At 45.2% G+C, this 18,585-nt stretch overlaps 1 protein-coding gene across 2 annotated transcripts in view; it reads right to left on the minus strand.

The window, feature by feature from the left end:
• LOC146809656 (sulfotransferase 2B1-like) overlaps window positions 1-18,585 on the minus strand; it is a 710,434-nt gene that overhangs the window by 345,458 nt on the left and 346,391 nt on the right. The gene's annotated exons all lie outside the window — the stretch shown is intronic.

Consider the following 18,585-nt stretch of genomic DNA (forward strand, 5'->3'; position numbering starts at 1 on the left):
TCATCACTGCAAATCATGGCTGCTCTGGGGGGTGCTCTTTCATTCTTTCTAACTGGCAACAAATAAGGGATGAAGTGTTTACATTTCATCTTATTTAAATGTTTCTTAGAGCTAAACTAGAAAAGCACATCAGCAGACTATCAAGCACTAGAACATGATTCAAATCATGCTGCACAAGCCAACATGTTTTGTCTTCTGTTTGTTGAAGGTTTATAGCATGACCTTAGCCCAACCACATTAGAGCACTTCACATGAGCACCAGATTACATTACACAATGTCAAATCCATTTGGTGGTTAGGCAACATCTCCTTCTCCATTGTAAATATCCTTCTTCACAATGGATACTCATTTCCTTGGTAGCATAGAACCGTCTTCTCCAAGATGGTATTCTGTACTCAATCCATTGACCTTGATCTACTTCAAATTTAGGTGCACATGCATCAACCAAACAAAAAGCGATTCCTTAATAGCGAGAAATAAGGAATCGTTATTAAGGAATCGCTTTTCGTCATGCATCAACAGATTCGGTAAATTTTAGCGATTCCTTAAAAATCGCTATTTTTACCGAATAATCAATAGCGGGGCATGCAAACTCCGATTAGCTAATAGCGAGTTCGGTAATACCGAATTAGCTAATAGCGAATTCGGTATTAGCGAAATCGCAAATGACCGCGTCGCTCCGGGAACATGTAGATGACATCACCAACCAGGAAATACTGCAGCCCCACCCTCATTGCCTCGACAGAGGAGCAAACAGGAGCTGTGAGTGAAGACTGCCTGTGCAGAGTGAAGCCACACCGACTGAGCTATCCGCCAAACCAAAGAACCATGGAGAAGGAAGCACCATCCAGCGCTAAGGCTGCACGCAAGCGCAAGTTCTCCGACAGGGAGCTGGAGCACCTGATAGAGGGAGTCAGCAGCAAGCAGGATCGCCTTTTTGGTAAGCTGTCCCTCAAGGTGCCTGAGGGGGGGAAACGGCGCATATGGCTGCGCATCCGGGAGAGGGTGAATGCTGTTGGTGTGACGACCCGCAGCATTGATGACCTCAAGAAAAGATGGTACGACCTGCGGAAGCGTGCTAAGGAGAGGATTGCGGAGAGGCTCCGGGAGGCGACCAGAACCGGGGGCGGCCCTTCGACGGTCCAAGCCAACACTGCCCTGGAGGAGCTGGTGGAAGGGACAATCGAGCGTGAAGCCGTCTTGGGAGTGACCCAGATGGACACCTCCGGCGCAGCCACAAGTGCCCAAGGTAAGATGCATGCCTGTGCCCATACCCAGCATAGCGTAAATCCATTCCCATGCCCCCAGCAGGATCTGAGTGTGCATGCAGCTTTGGCCCACACAGCTTTACTGTTAACACTAGTGCATCATGGGAGTTGTAGTCTAGTCAGCCCAGTGCGCATGTACAGGCGTAAACAATTACGAATCACCACATAAGTTGAACATGGATAGAGACTGTTTATTTAGTGGATCACAGAGGGACATGTATGTGTACGACACTACGTAGGTGTAACTATCCCACTAACCATGCACTGTTTCACACACAGATGCATCTCCTGGGGAATCGGACGACAGCGGGCAGCTGATTATATCCGAGACACCTGTGGATTCCGACATGGAGACAGCGCAGGATGCGCATACATCACCTCCACCTGCCACCCCACCACCACCACCACCAGCACCACCAGCACCAGCACCAGCCACACCAACTGCAGCTACAACAGCCACTAAAGCGCGAGGCGCAGGTCCCAAGTTGCGCACTTGCAGGTGATGGGAACACCCTCCACACAATTGGGACAAAGTCTGTGCACCATCACACTGCCTGCTGCACCACCTGGACGCGGCAGACTGCAACAGCGGCGCAGGGCTCGGTCAAGTTCTGTCTCCTCAGGCGACCTTGATCTCCCACAAACTTCTGCCATCGAGGAGAGGATGCTGCGTGTACAGCGCCTACATGGACGACACATGGCAACAATAAGCTCAAATATCGTGCGCCTTGCAAGGGAAATGCGTGCCATGACTGCGGCGGTTAGGGACATGACCACTGTGGTGGCAGAGGGCAATGGGCACCTCAGGGAGGACATCCATGAGCTCACCCGTGCCATGAGGGAGGGCCATGAGTGCGAGAGGAGGAGGCACCGTCAGCAATTGGTGCGGTCCGCGGCCTCTACAAAGGCCATCACACGTCTCAGCAACAGCACCGCAGTGTTGGCACGCCGCTCGGTGTCCTTGCAGGTGGACCTTGGGCACTTTTGCGGGGATGTTGCCAAGGCACTAGGGCAGATGACCGCTGCTGTCGAACACCTACAGAGCAGCACATTCAGTGCTGGTGCATTGGGAGGGGAAGACGGCAGTGAGGCTGCCTCGAGTGTCAGCAGTGTGTCAGTGGCAGAGGCCAGCACCAGGCGCTGCAGTTCGCGGGCCTCCACGGGGACAGGCCGTGGTGAGGCGTCGGAGACACCTGAGCGGAGGCTTGGTGTATGTGGAAAGCGCCACTAGACAGATTTACAGCCATACCTGACCGTGGTGGGGCAACCATGGTCCTCCCCTTCCTGAGGCTGCACAGCCGTGACTTTAACACACATTTGTAATAACTTTTGTCATGTGGAGCATTATTTACATTGCTTGTTTGGTTGCACATACCGCAGTGCTACTGTGCATTAAACAGTTGCACCCCCAACAAAATAGTAATGTATCATTCTCACGTGATTCAGAAATGATGTTGCATGATGTATGTCCGCCTCCTATGGCCCTCTGCTGTGTTAGGGACGTGTGCCTGTCGGTGTTGGGCGGGTGGTTGGTCATCCCGGTGGTCGTCATTCCTGTCCACCTCTATGGGTATCCCCCTTCTGGTCGCAATGTTGTGCAGCATTGCACATACAGCAATAATCCTGCAGCAGGTTTCAGGTTTGTATAGCAAGGCGCCGCCAGTCTTATGTAGGATTCTAAAGCGACTCTTCAGAATCCCAAATGTCCTCTCTATGACATTCCTAGTGCTTATGTGTGCTGCGTTGTAGCGTTGTTCCTGTGGGGTTGCTGGATTGATGTATGGGGTGAGTATATATTCACGCAGGGCGTAAGCACTGTCACCTAGAAGATAGAAGCAAAGACTTAGCAATGGTGATGTTCATACATGTGTGGTGTTCATGTGGGGAAGCGGAATTTGTACGTACCAAGCAGGAGTCCCTCTCCAAATTCTCCGTTGAGTAGACGCCTGTGGATTCCACTGTGGCGGAATATGTAGGAGTCGTGTGTGCTCCCCGGAAATTGTGCCACTAGGTCCGTTATGATGTGATTGGCATCGCACACAACCTGCACGTTGATTGAGTGGTATGACTTGCGGTTACGGAATATGTACTCATTTGCTGCGGGTGGACATATGGGGATATGCGTACAGTCGATGCATCCAATTACATGGGGGAATTGTGCCACCTGGTAGAATGCCTGTTTGTTGCGGTCCAACTGCTGTGGGGTTGTGGGGAAGCTGATGTGGGTGTGTAGCATTGTCAGCATGGCATCTAGGAATTTCTTGAAGAAGCGTGAGAGTGCGCTTTGCGATACGCCTCCGGCTACCGCAATTACCCCCTGGAAACTTCCTGAGGCCAGTAGGTGCAGGCTGCATAGGACCTGGACATGCGCAGGGATTGCATTGGTCCGGTGTGTCTGGTGCTGCAGTAATGGTTCCAGGTCTGCAATGAGGCGCATGATCATGGCACGATTCAGTCGATACTTCTCGTACACATCGTCCTCATTCTGCCCGAGCAAGGTGATGCGCAGTCTGAAAACTCTCTCCTGGACCCTTCTCCTGCGCTGTCCTGCCGCATTAATACACATCCTCCTTGCAAGCACGTAGAGGGCTGCCATTTTGTGGTAGCCAAAAGGGTCTCCTTGGCCACATTTAAGGGTTTGGTGATTAACACAATCAGTTGCACATGTTTAATTTTTTTTTTTTATTCACATGACTTTTTTTTTAACTTTACCTCCAGGTTCTGATTCCCCTTATTTAGTTTATGCTAAATAGCGATTTTTGGGATTTTCGGTATTTGCGACTGTTGTTGCATTGGGTTGCGATTCGTTATTAGCCATTGGCACTTGCCGGGAGCTATTAGTGATTTCGGTGATTGCTAATTCGGTATTTAGGGATTCGGTATTTTTGCATGTTGGTTATTTGCGATTCGGTATTTTACCGGATTTCATTTAGCGATTCGTTATTTGTTCACGTTTTGGGTTGATGCATTGGGATTCGGTTTATTTTACTCGTTAACGGGTGATTTTAGCGATTCGGTATTTTACCGACTGGATTTTGGCTTGATGCATGTGCCAGTTAATCTCTTACCTTTCTCGTCCTTCTATTGTTTCGCCCTTCTGTCTTTTCTTTCCTTTAGTCTATTACCCACGAAAACAGAATATCTTGAATCTCTCATTTCACTTTAATTTTCTCCTTATTTCCATTCAAGGTTTCCTAGTGCAGATGCTGGCCATCCTTTTTGACTCTGTGTGCCCCCATTCCTATTAGGAATGAAGTATGCATTCACTAATGTAACCACACCTTATCAGTGTTCCACAACACCATTTATATATCTGATTGGTTCAGTTGGGGTTTATTTGCAGTAATGTGCACTCTTACCTGTGTGTCTGGTCCTCTATTGCAATCTTGCATGGTCTCATTTTGCAATGCTCCCACATCTGCCTTAACCTAATTTTGCCTTTATGGGGATTATTTTGCAGCACCCACAGACTTTTTGTACCATGTTTAATGCACTTATGAATTCTAACACATTGGTACACCTAGATGTTTTCCATCGCAAGATAAAATTAACATGGCTGCCCCATTACATTCAATGAATGAATGAATTTACATGACAAGTTATCTCATAATAACATTACCTGCTGCACAGGAATCTCATTCTCATGAAAACTGCCTCCTAGATACTTTTTAAAGTTATTTCTTCACCGAAGTGCATATTAGAAAAAAGGAAGTACTAGTTGAAATATCTTTTTAAATAGAACCATATTCTTATTACAATTACAATATGTTGGACCTGTCAGCTTTAGGAAGGTGTACCCCAAAACATTTTACTTCACCCCTTCTATTTCTGCTGATCTTGTTTTGCTGGCCTTAGGACTCTGCACACTTTACCACTGCTACCCAGTGCTAAAGTGCAGGTGCTTGTGCTCTCTCCTTAAAACATAGTTGAATTGGCTCAAACCAAATTGGTGCATTTAATTTACTGATACGTCTGTAGTAGAGTGATACCACATGTACCCGGGGCCTGTAAATTAAATACTACTAGTGGGTCTGCAGCACTGTTTGTGCCACTTATTCAAGTAGCCTTCATAATCATATCCAAGGACTGTTATTGTAGCCTTGATGTGCAGTTTTAAACTTCCATTTTGACCGGGCAAGAGAGACACCTTGCCAGGCTCAAACGTTTCTTTTTAATACATATATGTCACCACTAAGGTAGGCCCTACACAGAGGGCATGGTGCGTTGTATTTAAAATGTTGGATATGTACCATTCAGTTTTACACACCCTAGTAATGAAAAAGGAGCTACCTTTTTCTACCTAACCAAGCTAAATCTCTCATTGTGCATAGTGCCATACTCAGTAGGTTGGACTACTGCAATGTCCTATTACTTGGAGCTCCTGAATATTTGATCAACAGACTGCATAGAGTCTAAGTGGCAGCAGCTAAACATGCTTTAAACAGACCCTGTAGATCTTCAGCATCCAAATAACTGAAGGATTTGCATTGGCTTCCACTGAGGCAGAGGATCATCTTTAAAGCCATGTGTTTTGTGTTTAACGCTCTACATGGCAAGGGTTCTGTGCCTTTACAACATAGACTGAAATGATAATCTCCTGGGATATATCTTTGCTGAGTTCTGCAAATCTCATTCACATTAATACCTTTTGTAAAATAAGACAAGGTGTTCGGGCTTTTATAGTTAAGACAGCCCAGTTGTAAAATGAATTGTCACCCACTCTTAGGTCATGAACGGAATTGCTGCAATTCAGGAAAGCTTTAAAGACCAGGTTTTTCCCTAAGTGACTCTTCTCCTCATTCTTTCTTTTTACGCTAGCAGTGCTGTCCCTTTACATAAACGTTTAGCACCAGGATATCAGTTTGGTGAAAATATGCGCATTACACATGCTATAAATTAAATTAATAAAAACTCTCAAATTCCATTTTCACTACTACACTGCCTATCTCTCCCACAAGATAATATTGGAGTAATATTATTACTTTTAATAAACAGTGACTTCTAATTGGGAGTACATAGACAGGTCGAGTTTTGTGTCTAAAGATTGAGTGTGTAATTAAAAGCACTCTTTAATGGTGAGGTAAGATTTTTAATCACGATTCTGAATATGGTACTTTTATACAATCTGGGGCCAGGGTAGGGGAGCAGGAAATTCCAAGCACCTCTGAGGGTTGGAATCATCTGAAAGATTCTTCCACTTCAAAGTGGGCACCAGGTATAACTATTGGACATCAGATACCAACTCTTCTGTACACCTCTGGACCTGTGGATGCTGCTAAGAAGAAAGACTTCCATGCTGCTGAAAGGGCTGACACTCTAGTAGACTCCTGCTCTGAAGGACTGCTGTCCTGCTGCGCTGCTGACTGGGTGCAAAGGAATGGACCTGCAACACTGAACTCAGGACTCTTGAGTGACTCCAAGGACTAGTTGACTGACCTTCTGATCAGAAGCCTCAGGGAGATAACATGTTTCCAACAACATTGACCTCAGTACTGTTAGTCCTACCCTGCCAAGCGGTGCCACCTCACTCCTGTACTTTTGGCCCGAAGGTGCTCTGCCAGCCCATCCATGGGCCTTGCAAAACCAACCCATCTACTCTGCTGCACAATCCCAAGCTGAACCAACGCATCGCCACTGCCACACAGACTATCCAAGAGCTAGGACTTTGCATTGCCCTCGCAGTCCACAGCCTCATCAGAACCACCTCTGTGCAATGCATCTCTAATGCAGGACCTTGCATCACTGCCTCACAGTCCCTTGAAACCAATGCTGCATGATGCCTCACCAACCCGGACCTCACATCACCTTGGCTGAGCAAAGCATCCTCAATGAGGGGCTCTGCAAAACAGGATTTAAGGTACTCTTGTTCAGCGGGCCTAACTGGGACCCGGTAGCCAGCCCGCACTCCATTGCGGTCGGACTGAACTTATGACTTTGTTTCGGTCTAGCGTAACCAGATACCCAGAGTTGGTGCCTTGTGCTTTTTGGCACTATTTCTACTTAAATATTTAAAATTGCATAGCTCCAGTTCTACTGAATTGTTTTAGTCATTTTGGTCTTTAATTATTTATTAAAATGTACTCTAGTTTTCTAAATTGGTGTGGCATTGTTCTTGTGTTGTGTTCTCACTTTATTACTGTTTGAAGTGCTGCCTAAATACTTTACACAATGCTAATAAGATAAGTTAGGCCTGCTTCTCTATGCCAAGCTACCAGAGGGTTAAGAACAGGTTGATTTAGGGTTGCTTGTGACTTCGCCCTGACAAGGATTGCTGTTTCTGCTTGAGCAGGGTTTCATCCTCCTCAACCAGTAACCCAATTTCCTACACAACACATATACAGATTAAAAATATAAGCCAATTTAGAATGTCTATATAAAAGCAAATATTTGCCCATGCCAATTAGATCAGCAGATCAATTTTTCAAGAAAGAAGTGATACAAATAGGCTCTACTGCATAAAGTCTATAAAGGAAATGTGATTATAACTTTGACATGCTGGCTTGATATCTAATATAATTTGTATTATATGCTCTGTGAAAGCTGTAGAAAGAATGTTTGAGTCACCATGGAAAAGGGTGTATGCCAATCAAATACATGTTAACTTCAATGTTTAGTCCGTGATCAATAAGCGATGATGGAAGTTTCTCTTACATATTATATTTGAGAAGGTTGATTATCTTAACACTGTCACGCAGACTACAAGTCAAAATATTGATGCATTTATATAACTTTTTGCCATCTAAAGAGACCTATTCATGTATTGATTAGGTACAAACTAGTTTACGTGCTAAATGCTAGTGCCAAATGCTATTCCATTTGTACCATTTTTGAGTTTATCAATTCCAGAAGACCTTAATCATGAATGCTGAAAATAGAACAATGTACAAAGGGATCACTATGTGTTACATAGGAACCTATTAATTAGGAGGGGTATCAAGCATTTATTGAGGCTGAAGAGGGTAATACATGATGATAAGTCCAAGAGTGTAAAGTCTTTCATGCCAGAGGCTGCCCTGTTGAACCATTTGTTGGTTAGCAATATAAGAGTTCCAGGGCAGCCTCTCTGTTCACTCCAGCATATCCTTTATAATGACAAAGATATGGAAATCCAAATATTATAAAGTATTTTAGACTGTTTTTGTTTTATGGAGTAGGCAGACTAGTGGTCACTTTGTGAATAGATCTTAAGTGTAAATTTGCTTATCATGAAATTAAATAGTGTTAAAGCTATCAGCGATGAGTAGGTCAGAGGCGTATGATGGGCAAATAGTTTAGGGATTAGGGCAAGGTAAAGGGAATTTTAACAAAGGTCAGAGTGAGCCAGAGATGACAATAAAGTAATGTGGGTTTCAACTTCTGCCAGTGGCAAGTGAAATGTTGGTTATGTGGTTTGAGGAAGAGAGTTTGGTGGTAAAATCAAAGGTTAGATCAGGCGTCTTGAATTGAGATTACATTGTCAATGAAAGCGTATTGAAGGGTTGTAGGTAAGGCATCAAGGAAACGTTCAGATGTGTATTAGGGGTAGGAGGAATATTCCGTTCTGCCCATGGAATTGGCAGAAATTTTGCAACACTGCTTTACTCTTGTAATGGGGAGTACCAGACAAATTCCAGCAATCCACAGAAAGATAGAAGGGGCAAAAAAGCAAGGGTGCTTGAAAAGCAAATACAACAATGTGGGGTAGGTATATATGTACCTTCTTGAAACAAAACCTTTCAAAAATATTCACAACAAATTTCCTCATCAGTAGGGTGTTCCAAGGGGTAATAGAAAGTAAGTAAAAGAGGTAGTAAAGGGATCTTTTACTTAGTGCTTTTCCCCATGCACTCTTAGTTGAATCTAGTAGAGGAGATAAAAACAAATCTACTTTTTAACAAAATCAAAAAAATCATCTAAGGTTATATATCTCTTAGCATTCACTATTGAAATATATTTTGCAGGATGAGGAGTTTTATATGGTTATGCAGACTCGCAAATCCCATTGTGTAGGTACAAAATAGTGCAAATGTAATAATTTCCTATCGTAAGTAAGCTTCGGCTAGACCATTGGTAGACCATTGGTAGTTCTTACGAGTCATGCATAACTGTAAACAAGTGCATGTAACAGCTCTACAGCGATCTATACTGGATAAGCCATGACATGTGTACGCAAATGAGGTACAGGTAAAAAGTGGGTAAAATTACATTTGAGTCCCCCAAAAATAAATTTGTACACTTCCACCACAAATAAAAACAAGATTGTTTCACATTTTCGCCCATCTATTTTTGCATGATAAACAATGTGATCACATGAGAGGTCACCCATGGTCACTGCAGGTAAGAGCGGTGGGGCCAGGTGAGGGGGGGTTTTGAGAGACGACCATGAGGGAAAATTAATTATTTATTCCATTTTCCCTTGTGGTCGTCTCTCGAAATCCCCCCTCACCTGGCTGCACCCCCCCCGCCGCTCTTACCTGCAGCATTCGCTGCTGTGAGAGGTGCAACTGTCCCAGAGTTGGTTCCTACTGGTACCATGCAAAAAAGATCCATTAAATTCAGTTACATGCAATATCAAGGTGCTAGCAGATTAAAAATAAGAAAAATAAAATTAAGGCAGCCATACAGTAAACATGCTACCTATTGTAAAAGAAAACAGAATACTGGAGAGTAGCCAGAAGTTCTAAATAGAACGGCATCTACTGTATTAGTCGTTGATATCTGTACTGCTCGATTTTCCCGGCCTTCCGGTGTTGCAGGGCAGTCCATGTGACTTCAGTCTCTTTCCATTCAAGTCTAAGGGTTAGAGTAGTGTATAGAGCCTATTTATTAGGCACTTCTTCCCCATAGATCAGGGTTTGCACACATAGCCTAGGGGATAGATTCGGTAGCCTTGAGGATAACTTGCCCTATAGTGAGGGTATTTCATGGAGCTGAATTCAGGCCTGGTAGGCCTTAAACGGGAGAGATATTAGGCACTTCAACATGATCCTGTGTCCTTCCCCCTAGATCAGGGTTTGCATACATATCCTAGGGGATGGATTTGTTAGCCTTGAGAATAACTTGCCCTATAGTGAGGGTATTGCATAGAGCTGTGTTGAATTCAGGCCTGGTAGGCCTTAAACGGGAAAGCATGTTTATTGAATGTATAATAGACTGAAGTCAAGGGTGGAATGTACTGCTCGATTTTCCCGGCCTTCCGGTGTTGCAGGGCAGTCCATGTGACTTCAGTCTCTTTCCATTCAAGTCTAAGGGTTAGAGTAGTGTATAGAGCCTATTTATTAGGCACTTCAACATGACCCTGTGTTCTTCCCCATAGATCAGGGTTTGCATACATATCCTAGGGGATAGATTCGTTAGCATTAGGGGTAATATGTTCTGTAGTAAGGGTATCTAATGGAGCTGTGCTGCATTCAGGCCTGGTAGGCCTTAAATGGGAGAGACTCCATCTTTCCTCCTGCTCTAGCAGCTTGGGAAGTTTCTAGGTCATAGGCAGTGTTTTAGTTAGAAGGTGTTATTCGCTTGGAAGAGAACCGGTTCAGGCCGGCCCTTATCGAAGGATTGTATTCTCCTTCATGCTGAAGACACTACAACAGGCCGGCCGGCTGGGAACGTGTCCTTGGCACGGGGAGGTACAGGAATTTGGTGGGCGGCAGGTTTCGAGCTGGAAATTTCCATGAGAGAATGCACATCTATATTAGTGAAAGTCTGAGGCAGAGACTGGCACTTGCTTCTAGACCATAGGCGGCATTTGGCCGTTAGCAGTAAAGCTACTACTTATTCCAGGGAAGACAGAGGATGAACCTGAATCTAAAGAGAAGAGATTAGCTGATGAGGAGGAGGTTCCAGTGACTCGGAGGAAAAAGAGAAGGGAGTAAATCTGTGACTGCAGAGGTGTGACTTCCAGGCGAAGCCAAGGCGCAGACGGAAAGGGAACCTAGATGACCTTTGAGTATATAACCAGGTGATGTTAACCCTGTACTATTGAAGTATATAACTTAACCTTTCGCTTTTCTTTGTAGGTTACACATTATATTGCTATGTTATGCGATTGTAAATGTATGAGTAATAAAGTGTCCCGATGGTAATGTCTCAATATGTACTGCGTGTTCTTATATGAGAAGATAGCCCATTCTTCTAGTCAGTTGTCTTGATCTGAACAGACGTGAATCCTGGACAGGTAAGCGGTAACTGAATAAGGGAGAAGGGAGCTCTTCAAACTGGAGAACAGGTTGTGCTTAACTAACAGTCTCTGTGTGATCTGATATATAAATAGTGGTCCCGATTATAATGCCCCAACATGTGCTGCGTGTTCTTGTATGAGAGGATGGCCTATTCTTCTAGTCAGTTGTAGTTTGATCTGTACAGAGGACGATCCTGGACAGGTAAGTGGTAACTGAACAAGGGAGAAGGGAGCTCCTCAAACTGGAGAACAGGTTGTGCTCAACTAACAGTCCTTGTGTGATCTGATACATAGTGGTACCGATTCCCTTGTTGCATGTTGTGGTAACCATAGGATGAGCACGTGTGAGGCTGCTGTCTAGGCAGGAGTACCTGGGTCCGTCTGGGACCGCGAGGACTTTGTAGCTGCCGCCGAGGTAGGAGTATCTGGGTCCGTCTGGGACCGTGAGAACTTTGCAGGCTGCCGAATGGGTAGGAGATTCTGGGTCTAACAAAGGCCGCGAGACTTTGAGTGTCGCTGCCGAATGGGTAGGAGGTTCTGGGTCTAACAAAGGCCGCGAGACTTTGAGTGTCGCTGCCGAATGGGTAGGAGGTTCTGGGTCTAACAAAGGCCGCGAGACTTTGAGTGTCGCTGCCGAATGGGTAGGAGATTCTGGGTCTAACAAAGGCCGCGAGACTTTGAGTGTCGCTGCCGAATGGGTAGGAGGTTCTGGGTCTAACAAAGGCCGCGAGACTTTGAGTGTCGCTGCCGAATGGGTAGGAGGTTCTGGGTCTAACAAAAGGCCGCGAGACTTTGAGTGTCGCTGCCGAATGGGTAGGAGATTCTGGGTCTAACAAAGGCCGCGAGACTTTGAGTGTCGCTGCCGAATGGGTAGAAGAGTCTGGGTCTAACACAGGCCGCGAGACTTTGAGTGTCGCTGCCGAATGGGTAGGAGGTTCTGGGTCTAACAAAGGCCGCGAGACCTTGCGTGTCGCTGCCGAATGGGTAGGAGATTCTGGGTCTAACAAGGGCCGCGAGACTGTGGGTGTCACTGCCGAATGGGTAGGAGATTTTGGGTCTGAGATTGCGAGGCTGTGAGGCCTCCATATATAATTATAATAGGAATTCCCTGTCCTTAGGTGGTACGCATATATGTGGTTATTTAGGTGTAAAAAGGCCCTAGGGAGGGGGTAACGTTCTGCATTTGGGTTAGAAGGGCTCTGTAGAGCAGGTTCCACCCGATCTAAAAACCCAAGCAGAACATTTGGCGTCACAAACAGTTTACGTATTCTGTGTGCGTTGTGTGGTCCCGTGTTTGCTTTTAGTGTGTGCGTGACTTTGTTTGTATGTTCTTTGTAATATACTGCTGTGTCTAGCCTTTCTTCTTCTTTCTTTTCTTTTTCTTCTTCTCTCTTCTTTTGCAATCTGTTCTTAACATTGTACATATGCTTTTAAGTTGCCCATTGATATTCCCGGCTGGGATTCAATGCCTTGTGAAGCCCTAGCCCGGGAGTGGGCTGAGTAATTGGAGACAGACTTTTGCACATCACTTGATTTATTTGAATGGGGGCAGACGGTATGATGTGCTGGCTCGTGAAGTGAGCTCATTGTGCTGCTTTAGAATTGGTATGTGTATATTTCAGCGTGTCTTCTGAAGGGTGCTTGTAAATAGCTTGCTACGTGAGGCAGAGAGGGCTGGATCCCTTTCAAGTGTTAGTTAAGGAATGCATATCTACTGTTTTCAGTTGTAAAGTGCATGTAAGTTCTCATATCGTGGCTCTGAAACGTGGAACTCCCTTGAAATTCCAGTCTCCGTAGTTGCAAGGAAGGGTGTTATTCAGCAGATGATTGATGGCATCTTGGAGAGAGACAGCGGTGTTATTTTCATGTGTTGGTTACCATGCATTACACATGTGGGCATTTGCAATGAGAACGTAGTAAGTTGAACACAGAGCTGGTTGATGCCCAGTTTGCTAATATATCTTTGACGTCAAAATTAAACGTGTACCAGGCTGTGAAGTTGTTCACTTTTCCATGCCAGAATGATTCAGGTTTGATAAGTGTAACAGAGACTGCTGGCAGGCTATGAGCTACGCAGGCGGTTTTAATTAATTCCTCTAGGGAGTTTTTCTCAGCCTGCATGGAATGTGCATAAAAGTAAACAGACTAATGTTGTAAGCTTCTCGATCACCGGTTGCGGACATAAATTACACTTGACTCTGTATGATATATTTTGCTTTAAAAGATGATTGCAACAATGTGATTTTGGATGTGCACAGCTGATTCTGTACAATAAGTCTGATATGTGGTCTCTTCATTAACATGTACATTTATTTCCTAAGGTGCTTCTAGAGCAATGTGCCCTTTTTAGTCACAGGAAAGTGCAGGGAATTAATAGGTCCCTTTTATTTCAGATGCTGGGCACATATTGTGCTTTTGCGCCCCAACAAATACTGAACAAAGCTGGGTTAGAGGCTATGTGATTTACCTATGGGAGAGCATTTTCAGTTTAAGACATGTGCAGTCTTGTTTGAGGTAAGCAGGAGTTACAGCTATTTTTCCTCTCAGACCTGTAAAATAGCTGTTCTGGCAGTGGGTCATTTGACGGCGTCTTTCAGATTGCTATTTGGGAGGCTTGCATTGAGATCGTCCAGCAACGCTGGGCAGTGTTCAGGCTCTTTGTGAAGTCCGGGAAGGAATTCCTACGGGAGGGGTCATCTCATCTCAGCTCCTCTCCTCCGTGGGTAGGGACAGCTTCCTGGGCATAACTGTCTGGGAGGCTTGCACAGGCGCAGGCCCCCCCCCCCCCATGAGCAGAGTCGCAGACAGTCCAAGTGAGTTGGCAGGCGTGCAATTCTCTCCAACCTTGAAGGCGGAGTAGTCCCTGCTTGTTATCTTTGGCAAGAGGCCATTTAGAGTCCGCGGAGATTTGTGAAGGGGGGCTGAACCTGTGAGGGGTGCAGTGAGAGAAGTCTGAGAAGGAGACTGCCCCAGCCCTTCTTGCTGTGTATTGAAACAGAGGGATTTTATCAAGACTTTAGAGGCTAAAGTGTTAGTGGTATTATTACCCGATTCCCCAGAGCTGGAGGAGACCTATATAGACAGAAATTAAAATATTGTACTTTTGAAAATGTTCTTTGCAAGAAAAGTGATTCTTGTTTCTTTTCCAGATTCGCCCAGTTCTCCGCGTGTGAGTGGGACTCCCTTCTCCCGTGTGAGTGGGGCCCTCCCTCTCCCCTCCCCTCCCCCCTTCCCTTCCCTCCCCCCCCCAAGCCTGGAGTAATACGAGACGGTGGCGGCTGATGCTGGTGGCTATCCAGACTGCATGGGGTCCTCCCTTATCAAGAAGATACAGCTGCTGATGTGTACCGGAGAGCATGATGGCCTGCTTCTTTCCAAGCGACATGGGATCGTCGAAGTATGGAACTTTTTCCTTCACGTGCGGCCAACGTTGTTTGCATGAAGGCGGTGTGTTTTTTCATGCTGCAGGACTGTTTTTTTTTTTTTTTTTTTTTTTTTTTTTTAGGGGTGGACATGAATAGAGACGCTCTGCAGCACTCTGAGTAGCTACTTTTTTGAGTTAGTGAACGGTGATAACTTGTGGCTATTGCTACTATATCTGAGTTTGACAGTGGAGTCTCCACTTTAATTATTAGAAGCATTAGGTGCGTTCAACAGCTTGTTTGATTTATTTTCTGTATCCATTCCACATGTATCCGGATGTCTATGAGCTATTTCTAGCTGCTCCTGTAGTTGTGGCTACTACATGTGTTTGGAGAATGCGAACTTTATTTGCTCTACAGTGATTATCACATACCTTTGATGAGTTTTTTGCTGCTTTTCAAGTCATGCTTTGTTTTGAGCTATGTATTTTTGTGTAGCAGCTTCACAATATGAGTTGCTGTTTCAATATGTGCTTTTTAGTAGTTGTGACTTTTAATTTAGTTGCTTTCAACTGCGATATGCAGTACTTTCATGATCATTTTGCTTTTCACTTATGTAATACAGTTGCTATTTGCTAGATTTTGTTTTTGACATATGCGAATGGTGATGATCGAGGGTCATGGGGTGCAAAGTAGTGAATCAGCCTCTTGTGGTCTGACACTCTATGGTGACCCTCAACCACCACCATTCTGTACTGACCTAAGTGTGTTCTGCCTTTTAGTGAAATAGTCTTTCCAAGAATAGAAGGTATGGTATGTTGAGGTGCAGTCTTGTGGGTGTAAAGTTGTGTGGATGAGAATTATTGGTGTTTCTGCTTTGGCAGTCTATAATGCCAAATCTATTTGGAAAATGGCCTGCTGGATGGTCAAATCTATTAATCATACTTCTACAGTCTTATCCGACTTACTATTAGACGCCCAGGGTGAACGTAGAGCCATTTTGCAAAATAGAGCAGCCATTGATTATCTTTTGCTTAAACATGGACACGATTGTTAGGTATTCTGATTATTATCGGCATTTTGATTTCTATCTGTTGCTCTATTCACGTGTATTCCTTTAATGCTTCAATTCTGCACACCTGGTACTAGACATAGATCAGTTCGTTTTTTTTTATAATAGACTGAAGTCAAGGGTGGAATGTACTGCTCGATTTTCCCGGCCTTCCGGTGTTGCAGGGCAGTCCATATGACTTCAGTCTCTTTCCATCCGAGTCTAAGGACTGGAGTAGTGAATAGGGCCTAGCTATTAGACATTTGTGACACAATCCCGTGCTCCTACCCATAGCTCAGGGCCTACACACATAGCCTAGGGGATAGGTACGGTAGCCTTGAGGATAACTTGCCCTATAGTGAGGGTATTTCATAGAGCTGTGTTGAATTCAGGCCTGGTAGGCCTGAATCGGGAAAGCATGTTTATTGAATGTATAATAGACTGAAGTCAAGGGTGGAATGTACTGCTCGATTTTCCCGGCCTTCCGGTGTTGCAGGGCAGTCCATGTGACTTCAGTCTCTTTCCATTCAAGTCTAAGGGTTAGAGTAGTGTATAGAGCCTATTTATTAGGCACTTCTTCCCCATAGATCAGGGTTTGCACACATAGCCTAGGGGATAGATTCGGTAGCCTTGAGGATAACTTGCCCTATAGTGAGGGTATTTCATGGAGCTGAATTCAGGCCTGGTAGGCCTTAAACGGGAGAGATATTAGGCACTTCAACATGATCCTGTGTCCTTCCCCCTAGATCAGGGTTTGCATACATATCCTAGGGGATGGATTTGTTAGCCTTGAGAATAACTTGCCCTATAGTGAGGGTATTGCATAGAGCTGTGTTGAATTCAGGCCTGGTAGGCCTTAAACGGGAAAGCATGTTTATTGAATGTATAATAGACTGAAGTCAAGGGTGGAATGTACTGCTCGATTTTCCCGGCCTTCCGGTGTTGCAGGGCAGTCCATGTGACTTCAGTCTCTTTCCATTCAAGTCTAAGGGTTAGAGTAGTGTATAGAGCCTATTTATTAGGCACTTCAACATGACCCTGTGTTCTTCCCCATAGATCAGGGTTTGCATACATATCCTAGGGGATAGATTCGTTAGCATTAGGGGTAATATGTTCTGTAGTAAGGGTATCTAATGGAGCTGTGCTGCATTCAGGCCTGGTAGGCCTTAAATGGGAGAGACTCCATCTTTCCTCCTGCTCTAGCAGCTTGGGAAGTTTCTAGGTCATAGGCAGTGTTTTAGTTAGAAGGTGTTATTCGCTTGGAAGAGAACCGGTTCAGGCCGGCCCTTATCGAAGGATTGTATTCTCCTTCATGCTGAAGACACTACAACAGGCCGGCCGGCTGGGAACGTGTCCTTGGCACGGGGAGGTACAGGAATTTGGTGGGCGGCAGGTTTCGAGCTGGAAATTTCCATGAGAGAATGCACATCTATATTAGTGAAAGTCTGAGGCAGAGACTGGCACTTGCTTCTAGACCATAGGCGGCATTTGGCCGTTAGCAGTAAAGCTACTACTTATTCCAGGGAAGACAGAGGATGAACCTGAATCTAAAGAGAAGAGATTAGCTGATGAGGAGGAGGTTCCAGTGACTCGGAGGAAAAAGAGAAGGGAGTAAATCTGTGACTGCAGAGGTGTGACTTCCAGGCGAAGCCAAGGCGCAGACGGAAAGGGAACCTAGATGACCTTTGAGTATATAACCAGGTGATGTTAACCCTGTACTATTGAAGTATATAACTTAACCTTTCGCTTTTCTTTGTAGGTTACACATTATATTGCTATGTTATGCGATTGTAAATGTATGAGTAATAAAGTGTCCCGATGGTAATGTCTCAATATGTACTGCGTGTTCTTATATGAGAAGATAGCCCATTCTTCTAGTCAGTTGTCTTGATCTGAACAGACGTGAATCCTGGACAGGTAAGCGGTAACTGAATAAGGGAGAAGGGAGCTCTTCAAACTGGAGAACAGGTTGTGCTTAACTAACAGTCTCTGTGTGATCTGATATATAAATAGTGGTCCCGATTATAATGCCCCAACATGTGCTGCGTGTTCTTGTATGAGAGGATGGCCTATTCTTCTAGTCAGTTGTAGTTTGATCTGTACAGAGGACGATCCTGGACAGGTAAGTGGTAACTGAACAAGGGAGAAGGGAGCTCCTCAAACTGGAGAACAGGTTGTGCTCAACTAACAGTCCTTGTGTGATCTGATACATAGTGGTACCGATTCCCTTGTTGCATGTTGTGGTAACCATAGGATGAGCACGTGTGAGGCTGCTGTCTAGGCAGGAGTACCTGGGTCCGTCTGGGACCGCGAGGACTTTGTAGCTGCCGCCGAGGTAGGAGTATCTGGGTCCGTCTGGGACCGTGAGAACTTTGCAGGCTGCCGAATGGGTAGGAGATTCTGGGTCTAACAAAGGCCGCGAGACTTTGAGTGTCGCTGCCGAATGGGTAGGAGGTTCTGGGTCTAACAAAGGCCGCGAGACTTTGAGTGTCGCTGCCGAATGGGTAGGAGGTTCTGGGTCTAACAAAGGCCGCGAGACTTTGAGTGTCGCTGCCGAATGGGTAGGAGATTCTGGGTCTAACAAAGGCCGCGAGACTTTGAGTGTCGCTGCCGAATGGGTAGGAGGTTCTGGGTCTAACAAAGGCCGCGAGACTTTGAGTGTCGCTGCCGAATGGGTAGGAGGTTCTGGGTCTAACAAAAGGCCGCGAGACTTTGAGTGTCGCTGCCGAATGGGTAGGAGATTC

The sequence above is a fragment of the Triturus cristatus genome, chromosome 7 (assembly GCF_964204655.1).
Source record: "Triturus cristatus chromosome 7, aTriCri1.1, whole genome shotgun sequence".
NCBI lineage: Eukaryota > Metazoa > Chordata > Amphibia > Caudata > Salamandridae > Triturus > Triturus cristatus.